This window comes from Oreochromis niloticus, unplaced genomic scaffold (assembly GCF_001858045.2).
Source record: "Oreochromis niloticus isolate F11D_XX unplaced genomic scaffold, O_niloticus_UMD_NMBU tig00007310_pilon, whole genome shotgun sequence".
Lineage (NCBI taxonomy): Eukaryota > Metazoa > Chordata > Actinopteri > Cichliformes > Cichlidae > Oreochromis > Oreochromis niloticus.
The window spans coordinates 40,858-50,053 of record NW_020328478.1 but is presented as its reverse complement, the minus strand read 5'-3'; the positions used below and the strand labels follow the sequence as shown (position 1 = coordinate 50,053).

The window sequence follows — 9,196 nt, the reverse complement described above, 5'->3', positions numbered from 1 at the left end:
TTTTCCCAATAATTTAATAATAAACACAATTGGCTGCATTTTAAATATGTCTGATCAATGTCTTCATTCAAGAATGAATTGTCTTTGTCACAGAGTCATGTGTATTTTGTCTTTTCCTCGGGCTGGTGATCCTTGCGGTCGTTCAGCCCTGGAGTCCAGATTATTAGTGTTTTAATCACATTTAGTGTTACATTTTAGATCACCACAATAGGATATCCCAGTGGCGTCGTTAGGCCTATTTTAGGGTTGCCTAAGCCTCCCTAAAATATTCTTAAGTCCCCCTAAATAATTTGGTGTTTTTTTGTTTGTGTTTTTAACTTGTTCGATTTTTTTTTTTACAGAACTTGCAGACAAATTCAATATAAAGATCCAAAATTTAGGATTCAGGCATTTGTTTTAGTTTGATATCGTAATCACTCTATGATTGTGTCGTTAACAGAACCAGCAGTTAGCAGCAATAACTTCAAATCAATGACATTTGCAAGCATTCCTTTATACACAGCATTTCAGTCAGGTTGAGGTCTGGACTTCCATGATGTAGATTTGCTGCTGTGCTTGGGGTCATTATCCTGTTGCATGGTTTAATTTAGAAGAAGCTTTATCTGTCGGACAGACAGCCTCACATTTGACTCTAAAACACTTTGGCATACAGAGGAGTTCGTTGACTGCAAGGTGCTTTATTGCTTGTGTCTGCAGAAGAAGCTGTGACACAAATAAAGTTGTCATGTTTTCACAGATTTTTTTTGATATTACATCATATTTGTAAGAGGAACATTCATTAGGCTTAAACAAAATCATACAAAAGAACTGTAACGCTTGCATATTGTTAACCTAGAAGCACTTTTAGTCTTTGTTAGGTTTATCGAAAAAGAATTTGGCAAACACCCTTTTTTGAATGTCATGCTCTTGCAGGCTGCAGTAACATTTGAGTTTTGTAAGTGCAAAGGTCCATTCAAACAGGTGGTGACATTACAATCCTTGGTTTATGTACATTTTGGAGCTTGTCAACATTCAGCATTTCCAAAAGCAGAATAAAAATTTGAAAGCTTGAAGATATATTTACATGTACATTTATTTTCCTTCCTTGTGGTCATACAAATTCTGCATCTGATGCTTCTGACTTCAGATGTTAGTAAAAAAAATATTGTTAATTGGGCAAAACTGTTTTTCTTTTAAACATATCAGGAGGTTTATTTTCCCTGACATCATCTAAACATGGGGTGTCGAACTCCAGGCCTCAAGGGCCGGTGTCCTGCAGGTTTTAGATGTGTCCTTGATCCAACACACCTGAATCAAATGGTTAGTTCATTAGCAGGCATCTGGAGAAGTTCAAGACATGTTGAGGAGTTAATTTAGCCATTTGAATCAGCTGTGTTGGATCAAGGACACATCTAAAACCTGCAGGACACCGGCCCTCGAGGCCTGGAGTTCGACACCTGTGATCTAAACACAGGTCCTTTGCAATACTGATTAAGTTTCTCTGGACTTTGCCACATTATATTACAGTAGATCTAAAAGTTGTATCTAAATGGCGATTCTCTGTTAATGAATTTGTATAAGGTCAAGTCCTGGATATTTTACTAACTGTAACAACAAACCACTGCTTCCTACTCTATGCATTATAATCTACAACATCTACAAAGACACCTTCCAACAAACGGCTACACTCTATGATCTCAGCTATGATAATTAAAGGTTTGCGCTTTCTAGACATTCCCTGTAATGGAAAGAGCAGAGGGGTGTGGTACTTCATCACGGCCAGAAGGAGGCACCATGTAACCATCAAACAAAAGACCCCAGTGTTGATAAGGCAAGGTACTGTACGTTACCACAGGGTATGAGGATACAGGTAGGTGGCAAAATCATTCAATCCATCATCAGTCACCACAAATCAGAATAAATTTGTTACGTTCATTCAGGTCCTGATGTATTTTTATAGCTGCATAAAACTACTGAGAGAAAGATATTAAACAAAAAAAGATAAATCCAGATAGATTCAATTAAATGTCTCTTTCTTAACCCGTCATGAACTTCAGTGGTATTTTTAAGAGAATAGAAGTAGTTATGAAAGGGTAGTACTTCAGAAAGTCTGAGGATCCATGAGTGCAAGGCCATTCAGAAATAGTCACAATACATCTTGACCCAACTCTAATTTGTCAATGAAAACTATGAAGGTGTGGATATTTAACAGTTTATAAGGTCCTTTCTCTTTGAACCTGCTTGTTGTGTATTTATTCTGGGGCAATGGTTCAGTGAACGGCTTTGTTTATTTTGTAATTTGCAAGACTTTGGAATATGTGCATATAGACTCACCAGTCACGTTTTAGGTACACCTGTTCCACTATCATATGTGTAGTGTTCTGTTGCAGAGTGTAGCAACTCTGATTAAACACCAAGCTAAACCTCTGTCAATGAATACAGGAGTCCGAGTAGAGTTGACTTTTTACTCAGAATCTTCATTTGACAAGCGGTGAAAACTGTAGTTGAAAAGAAATACAGAGTAGAAAAAATGACCATGTTTACATAAATACTGCATCACGAAATAACTCTAAATGTGACCTTACATCTTTGTATTAGCTTGAGCAACAGTAATGATCATCAAAACTGCCTTTTTTAACATGTACAAATCAACCTTCATGAATTACAAATAAAATATAGTTTTTAACAAATACTGCTATTTATGCCTTTTTAACACCTTTATCATGAAATATATACACTTATGGCGTTGCCTGAACAATGTTCCCAAGTGGATGGCTGTGGATAAGCCTCAGAGCATGACCGCATGTCACTCTCCCTCTTAGAGCAACCAGGAAGAGGAAGTAAACAGGAAATGAACTGTAACCCACCAGTAAGTGAGGTCATTAGCAAGTTCACCTTCGAAATTAAATCTACTTAACATTTTTAACTCTTTTTACTGTTCTTTTTAACTTAAATACATACAAATGAATATTTTTAAAGCAAACATTAAAGATAAATGGCATAAATGCCTTTGAGGCATCACAATATGGCAGCTACTCAATACATTTATGCATGTAGACATGGTCAAGACAACTTTCTGAAAATCAAACTGAGCATCAAAATGGGGAAGAAAGATGATTTAGGCAACTTTGAATCTGGCATGGTTGTGGAGTATTTCAGAAAATGCTGATCTGCTGGGATTTCTCAGCACAATCATTTCTAGGGTTTACAGAGAACTGTTCAAAAAAACCTGGAAATATCAAGTGAGCAGCAGTTCTCTGGCTAAAAATACCCTTTTGCTGCCAAAGGTCAGAGGAGAACGACTAGACTGCTTAATGTTGATAGGAAGGCAATAGAAACTCAAATAACAACAGGTTAAACTGAAGTGTGCAGAAGACCATCTCTGAACACATGAGATGCTGAACCTTGAAGCGGACAACTGCAGAATACCACATCTGGTGCCACTCTTTCAGCTAAGAGGAACAGGAAACTAAGGCTACAATGACAGGGGCTCACCAAAAAATGGACAGCAGAAGACTGGAAAAACGATGCCTGGTCTGATAAGTCTCACCTTCTGCTGCAACATTTGGATACTAGTGTCAGAATTTGGCGTAAGCAGATGAGCACATGGTTCCATCCTGCTTTATATTAATGGTTCAGGATATTTTCTTGGCACACTTTGGGCCACATCATTTAAACACCACAGCCTGCCTGAGTATTGTTGCTGATCATGCGCATTTGCCATGTTACAAAACTCAAATGATCAGAATCAGAATCGTGTTTATTGGCCATGTATATGTGCAGACACATACAAGGAATTTGGTTCCGGTAGATGGTGACTCTCAAGCACAGCAATGTAAATCACACACACACACACACACACACACACACACACACACACACACACGTGTCTATATATACACATTACACATGCATACACATACATACACAAAGCTGTGTAAACCAACTATAAATAACCAATCTAAACTTATATACATAGAATACAGGATGACAGAAATGAAATGAGGTGGAATGAATACTACAGAATGTACATAAGGTGCAGTTGCAGTCTGGCAGTGGGAGCAGTACGACAGGTCAACTGTTTAGGAGGGAGATGGCGAGGGGAAAGAAACTGTTCCTGTGTCGGGTGGTCCTGGTCTGCAGGCTTCTGTACCGTCTGCCAGAGGGCAGCGGGTCAAAAAGTCTGTGTCCAGGGTGTGAGGGGTCTGTGATGATTTTCCCTGCCCGTTTCCTGGTTCTTGAGAGGTACAGGTCCTGGATGGAGGGCAGAGGGGTGCCGATGATCCTTTCTGCTGCCCGTACAGTCCGCTGCAGTCTGCTCCTGTCCTGTTTAGTGGCTGCACCATACCAGACTGTGATGGAGGAGCACAGGACAGACTCAGTGACTGCAGTGTAGAACTGGATTAGCAGCTCCTGTGGAAGACTGTACTTCCCCAGTTGTCTCAGGAAGTACATCCTCTGCAGGGTCTTTTTGAGGATGGAGTTGATGTTGGTCTCCCACTTCAGGTCCTGGCAGATGGTGGTACCCAGGAACTTGATCTCAAGCTGGTTTCTTGAACATGACAATAAGTTCACAGTTCTCAAATGGTCTCCACAGTCACGAGGTCTCAGTCCAACAGAGCATCTTTGGGAGGGGGAAGAACAGGATTTTTGCATCATGTGAAACAACAAGTCAGCAGCCACTGCAGCAAAGCTATCATGTCAACATGGACCAACATCTGTTTCCAGCAAGAGCTTAAAAAACAGCACTTAGTTGTCCTGCAAACTGAATGTAAATTGATGATTTTGAAGGGAAATCCTCTTTCGTTCTGTTATTTAACCTCCTAGGACCTGGCGTCCACATATGTGGACATCACATTTTGGGTTATTTAGACCAAAATACTCTGTTCTATCAAAATTTTAAACGAATATCCTCATATGTGACTCTCATTTTTCTTAAAAACAAAAATATGGTAAAAAAACCAAAATCTGGTAATTCTTTGTTTTTACATTCATCGGGCCCCAATATGCCCAAATATCAAAGAGAAATTAAAAATGCATGCTGTGGAAGAGTTCGGGTCTTAGGAGGTTAAACCAGTTTACAGAAGGATGACAGGATCACATCATATATGCAGTACTGTGCAAAAGTCTTTAGCCAGACCTCGTTTCTTTACATTTTGAAAATGTATCACACGATACTTTACCACTACACAATGTAGGGAAAGTTAGGATCTTGGCCTTATGTTCTCTAGGAATCGACGAAGGAGCGAAAGACACACAGCTAAAAGAACAGTTAAGATTTATTTAAACAAAACCATAAACAGTCATTCAACAGTTCACAACAGTTCCAATAGTCTATATTTGTCAGTCCGTGTATTCAGTTTCATAGTCCAGAGTTCAGAGTTCTTTTCAGTCTTTTCAGTTCAGGTGTGTGAAGTGTGTGTGTAGTGTTAATGTTAGTGGTACTACCCGGGTAGTGTATTGTTTTGAGATCTCATAAGCTTATCTGTCAAGAAGTAACAAAGTTGTCACTTCTAAGTAGGCTGGAAACCTTCCTGCATCGCAGCTTGCTGAATCCTGGCTAGCAATTTTAGACTCCAACAAAAACACCAACCTGCACAGGGCAGTGAACACATTTCACATGAATATTATAAAACAACTTAATCAACACTAATGATCAAATACCTCTCACTCTTTGTATATAATGACGTAATGCAAAGCTGGACTTTTTCCTGTTTCTTAAAGACATGACTTTCAGATGCTATTCGGCTATTGGTGGAGACAGTGTGGGTGGTTTAGACCTGAAAAATCTTTTGTCCTCCACTCAAACAATTTCATGAATTTCTTTTAAGGACACCCCAGTCTGAGATATGCTGCAATAAATTTTGGGTACTGAACAGAAAAACTTTGAAAGAGCTTCAGAAAGCCTGGAGGAAAAGCAGTGCTTGTTTAATCGAATGTAATAATACACATTGATTAAAAGTCCCAAAGTAAAGAGATCTCTCTGCTTTCTCATCAAACAGCTTCTGTCGTAAAGCTTGGCAGCCAACCTTTACTTCGCCGCCATCTTGTGGCAGCAGCTGGCTACTGTTATTTGCACATACACATTGTGGTTTTCTGTTCCATTATATTTTAAAACAAACCCCTTGAATTGATTAGTAAATTGAAGTAGTATATGAAATATTAGCGTTAGGTAAGTCCCCCATTTCAGTTTATTAAACTGAGATTGGAGATTTACACTGACAGTAGGTCTGCGTTACATCATTATGTTGGAGAAGCTGATGGAGGTGTAAACTCCCTCCACTACGCTGTTTATTGGACATTAGCTACATTTAAGCACAGTTTTCTCATTTATCTGAATATTTGAGCTGAATCAGTTTTTACTGTGTAAGTTGTAGATTTCTTCCCTCTGTGGAGTCCACAGCTCCATGCAGTCGGTTCAGCTGACTTTCTTGAGGCACTGAGTGCAGTTTGAGTGCATTACAGCAGACTGATCTTCTCTGTTATTGCTGTTTTTCCAGTGTGAGTGCACAAAAGGATCTCACAGATGTGGTCCCTGACACTCCAGCCACCTCTGCTGCCCCAGTCTCACCTCCAGCTGAGGCTCAGAGGAACAAAATAAAGAAAGCTTCCTGGTGGCATAGATGGATTTTTTGTAAGGTGAGTTTAACACTGCAGAGAATAAGCTCTGAGCAAACAAATGGTGCTGGAACTTGTGCATCTATTTGTGTTTAACTGGATTTATTTGTAACTGGCAGAAAAAGTCAAAAGCTCTTCCCAAAAATGAAGACAAGGTAGAAGACACGGTCGTGCCACCTTCTGAGCCAGAACAGAGGTACGATATTATTTTACTGTCTGAACAAGTTCTGCTGGTGCTCCTTCCTTCTTGGATCGTGAAGGAGAATCTTTTGTGTTTTGTCCAGTGTTAACCCCGTCAGCCAGTCTGAGGATGTTCTGGAGAAGGACTCAGCAGGTCCGAAGCCTCCAGTCTCAGCTGTACCTGACAAAGAAGCTGTGGCACATGAAACATTCCTGCCACCTTCTGCTACAGATCTGAGGTATGAGGTCCTTTTACTGTGTTCCTGTTTAAAGCTGATTCATTGCTTTGTGTTTTTCCTTCAGTAAATTCATCACTGTAACTGCACTGTTTGTGTCTTTCTATCACGGTAACATCAGCACTGACATATGTGAAGTCAAGGACGTTGGTGTCCAGACGGAGGTTTCGTGTTCTCCCAACTCGCTGCTGTTTTTCTGCACGGTACGTTCTACGTGGCTCAAGAGTTGGCAGTTCGCCTTGTAATCGGAAGGTTGCCGGTTCGAGCCCCGGCTCCGACAGTCTTGGTCGTTGTGTCCTTATGCAAGACACTTCACCCGTTGCCTGGTGGTGGTGGTCAGAGGGCCCGGTGGCGCCAGTGTCTGGCAGCCTCGCATCTGTCAGTGCGCCCCGGGGCAGCTGTGCCTATAATGTAGCTTGCCATCACCAGGGTGTGAATGGGTGGATGACTGAATGTGTAAAGCGCTTTAGGGTCCTTAGGGACTAGTAAAGCGCTATACAAATACAGGCCATTTACCATATAAGATTTTATTGTGTTGGGTATATGATTTTTATTTTATTTTTTATTTTATTCTCATTTAAAGTATTTAAGTCCTTATGCATATGCTTAATTGTGACACTGTTATAGACTGTTCAGTGAAAGTTTCTAAAACTAGATGAACTTATTTCAGCGTCAGCAGTTTGAGAAAACAACTCCCTTTACAGGTGCTGATAACGCCAAGGGCACAAAACAGCATACCCATTGTTCCGTTAGGTTTCATAGCGAGGTGCGTGATGTCTGGTATGATCAGTTTGTAACTTCCTCCGTCTTCCTTGGAATGCATAAAGGAGTGGGAGCACCACTTCTGTTTCAGAGCTGGCATGACTGTGAACTGTGATGTTTGATGTGTGTGATTGGCTCTCCTGCGCACTAATAAAAAGCTTGATCACGGCTCTTTCCGTGTTGCGGACTTTATTTACAAAATTCCACAACATCAAACCCTCTGTGTGCTAATATTACATCAGCTGACCTGAGGCAGTCCAAAAAAACCACTTTGTTCAGTCAAGTGTTTGTCGGATGTTCTGCCACCCAACCCCCTTGTGATATTAAGGAAACTCTACCTGGTGTGACACCAGTTGGATATTTGATTGTATAGCAATGTTCGTGTTTGGATTGTATTTCTGACCTTGCTTTTCTTAACATTTGACCTTGTAAATTTCAAAGCAGTCAATAATACAGGTACATCTTCAAAGAACATCTCAATATCATGGGCATTGACAGCTGTGTCAAGTGCAGGGACGAGCCTTGCAATTGCCATTTCCATGGTGCTCCTGAATGCCCCGCTGGCAGTTAAAACTGAGATCTTAAACATGCAACAAACCATGGAAGATTCATTTTCATCTCATAAATGTTAGCAACAGTCGTAGAAAAGTAGACAGATTTCTTCCAGTTTGCAGAAATCGTGCTACAAATGTTCAAACTACTGTAACATGGAATATGTATGTGGGAAAAAATCGTATATAAATTGTTTAAGGAACTGACCTTACAGCCCATTGTTCATTCAGTGGTGCTAGTTTCAGTCATTATGCAAATGTACTCTTTATAAGATTGGGGAAACCTGCAGTCAGCTAAGACTGAAGAAGTCACTTGGATGAGTGACGAAATGTTTATCCCACTGAAAACAGATCAACAGAATCAACTTTTGGGGATTTGGACACTTCCTTTCATTGCTTCGACTTTATTGTCATTCTTTTCAAATGTATCAAGGCTTCCCGATCTAATCATTTCTTTAAGCTTAAAGTTAAGCTTTGAGTTCTCTCAACTCATTGCATTCCTTTTGTAAACTTTCAATTGTGTCATTGAATTTCTGTTTTCTTCTGTTCATCCTCAACAAGTGGAGGCTGTGCCACAGATGAATCAATGCTGACATCAACTATGTCCTGCTTCATCTTCTCCTCAGTCCTCTTTTTCCAACCTTTTTCTGCAAGCTACCGCTGCTCATACCTCTGCATGCCTTTTTCTCTCTCTCCCTCTTCTTGGCAGCTGGTGTGTGCAAAGAGTGTCATCAGATTTGGCATCTGTGCTTATTAAGCAGTAGTAAAAAGCATATATTCTTCATTTCTTTGGTCTAACTGCTGAAATCTTACTTCAACTTGTTGTAGCTGCTGAAAGGAAATGAATTGTTCTCTAAGACAATTTTTAGA

General features: G+C 40.1%; 1 long non-coding RNA gene across 1 annotated transcript; it reads left to right on the top strand.

Annotated features, from left to right (window-relative positions):
• The first annotated feature begins 6,488 nt into the window (after window positions 1-6,488).
• Window positions 6,489-7,218, top strand: LOC102078301 (uncharacterized). The gene is made up of 4 exons (XR_268626.4): window positions 6,489-6,618; window positions 6,717-6,793; window positions 6,882-7,016; window positions 7,135-7,218. It is a non-coding gene; the product is annotated as an uncharacterized LOC102078301 (long non-coding RNA).
• Window positions 7,219-9,196: the final 1,978 nt, after the last annotated feature.